General features: G+C 46.8%; 1 protein-coding gene across 1 annotated transcript in view; it reads right to left on the bottom strand.

Annotated features, from left to right (window-relative positions):
* Positions 1-2,069, bottom strand: part of RIPOR3 (RIPOR family member 3) — a 63,692-nt gene extending 61,623 nt beyond the window's left edge. Inside the window, exon 1 of the mRNA XM_068700908.1 lies at positions 1,672-2,069. The gene's annotated coding sequence lies outside the window, so the exon portion shown is untranslated. The remainder of the gene's footprint in view (positions 1-1,671) is intronic.
* Positions 2,070-2,291: the final 222 nt, after the last annotated feature.

Here is a 2,291-nt window from a genome sequence, read left to right on the forward strand (position 1 = left end):
CCCCCAGGAGGGTTGTATATAATGCCATTCCAATTAAAAAGTGGGAAATGTTGAGATGGGAAAGAAGCATCTCATTATACTCCATGGTGGACTTAGTGAACTAATTTCCCCATGAGAACAAACAGGAGAAAAAAAAAAGTCCTCCCACAAACTTCCCCAGCTATCCAGAGATTAGGAAACCCAACCTGTCTTTCAACTTCACAGGAGCTGAAACTAAAGGTGCCATGAATAGTCGTGATCAAGTCATTGGTTTTCCAGAAATTGTGACTAAAATAGCTCTATAAACTTGTGCTACTCCTGGCACAAAAAGCCTCTCTCCCTACCTTTATCTGAAAACAAATTGTTTATTGCATTCCTTCCTCATACGTCAGCTCCTCGTGATGAAAGCAAGCCAGTGATTAATACATTTTATTAGGTTGGTTTCAGTGACTTGAAATGAATTTGCCCTGACTCCTTAAGCATGCTGCCACACCCACTGAATGGAACTCCAACCATTTGAGGAATTCAAGATAGAAAAAAATATCTTAGACGATACCTCATAAATCTATAGCAATAAAATTAACTGCACAATGGCTTCAAGCACAAATCATCTTCAGAAGGTTCTTCCCCCCTTTTCCTCCAAAGAAAAATGGCAAACCAATTGCTTAAAAAAAAGAAAAGACGTAAAAGGTGTTCCTGGTGCTTTCCTACGACTCCCTAAGACAAGCACACCATAGAAGACAGAAATGGAAAGTAGTCCAAACTCTTTCCAATTTTCTAATTACAGAGTGACAAAATGGGAGGTTTTATCCAAGTCCTGCTCACGTAGCTGTAATCTGTTGCCTTCTGTTTACAACACACAGATTTTATCTAAATTTGCAGGCTGGATTCTCATCTTTTTGCAGGGTAGAAACAAAACATACTAGACGAAGGATGGGAAGACCAGAATTAGCCTAGACACTGTCTGACAGCAAACTATACTTAAGAATTAACAATATCCTCTGTAGTAATTACAACTTGTCTTGGCTTGAGTGATAGCTGCAATTTCTTTGCCTTTGGCATGACAAGATCAACAGTACAAAACATTACCGACTTAAAAGTGATTCAGTACTGGATTTTTTTTAATATTACTGATTACCAGCTCAGACTTAAGAACTGACTAGACACTCACACCTTGCCTCAACCGCAAGGAGCTGTTTGAACTCCTGACAGCCGTCTGAACACAGCGTACAAGAGGATGCCTCACACTGAATTCCCTTCTACCAGTTTCATGCGCTGGGAAATAAATAAATAAATAAATAAATAATTTCAAAGGTTTGTTGACATAACTAGATCTATCTACACACTTTCTTTCTGCCTGTATATGCAAAATTATGTAAACGGAAAATCTTTTTTCTTCAGATTGTAAAACGTAAATGGTCTCCCCATTATGTAGGTTTGTCAGTCCCCTAACAAGGAAATTAAGTAGGTCTTTATATGAAAAAATAGATTTCCTGTCAGCATAAAGCCAATAAACCAGGCCACAAAGCCAACTGTTCAGACACATTACCAGATCCCACAGTCTTAGCTGTGGTTAAAATGAAAACAAACTCCAACAACTCCGCAGCCAGAATGGGCTTCAACACATCCTGAGAGCACTAGCTCAAACTTTTACCCCACTCCTCCAGATACGCTCTGTGTAACTGTAAATACCTTCCACGTAACCCGTGCACACATCCTCGGACACGGGCGCACCTGCTCCGAGCTGAGGGGCGCCTGAGGCATCGCCCTCTGCCCTCAGGGCAGCCGGGCCCTGGGAACTCCTCACAGAAGACCAGAGGAACTGCTGAGTGGTTTGGGCTAGAAGGGACCTTAAAGATCATTTAATTCTATTAATTCATGATTAATACCCCAGCAGGGGCAGGGGCACCTCCCGCTCCAGAGGGCGCTCCACAGCCTGAGGCCAGGCACGGGGGCTGAGGAGGAGGAGGAAGAAGGGGGGCGAAGCGCTGCTCTCCAGCCGCCACAGCCCCGTATTTACACACGACCCCCAGCTCCTCCAGCCCAAAGGTTACCAAGGCGCATCCCACGCCCGCTCCCTGAGATTTTTTCCTCAAAAACCCCTCCAGTGCTTCCCTATCGCGTCCCACTCGCTCCCCCCCCTCAGCGGGGCGCCGCCCGCCATCTTGGAAACCCGCCGAGCTCCGCCGCAGGTGCGCGCCCCCGCACCCCCCCCCTCCCTCAGTGCGCATGCCCGCGAGCGGCAGGTGCGCGGCCCCGCCCGGCTGCGCAGGCGCGGTGGCGGCTCGGCGGCGCGGCCCCGCCTCCCCCGC

This window comes from Anas acuta, chromosome 16 (genome assembly GCF_963932015.1).
Source record: "Anas acuta chromosome 16, bAnaAcu1.1, whole genome shotgun sequence".
In the NCBI taxonomy this organism is placed as follows: domain Eukaryota; kingdom Metazoa; phylum Chordata; class Aves; order Anseriformes; family Anatidae; genus Anas; species Anas acuta.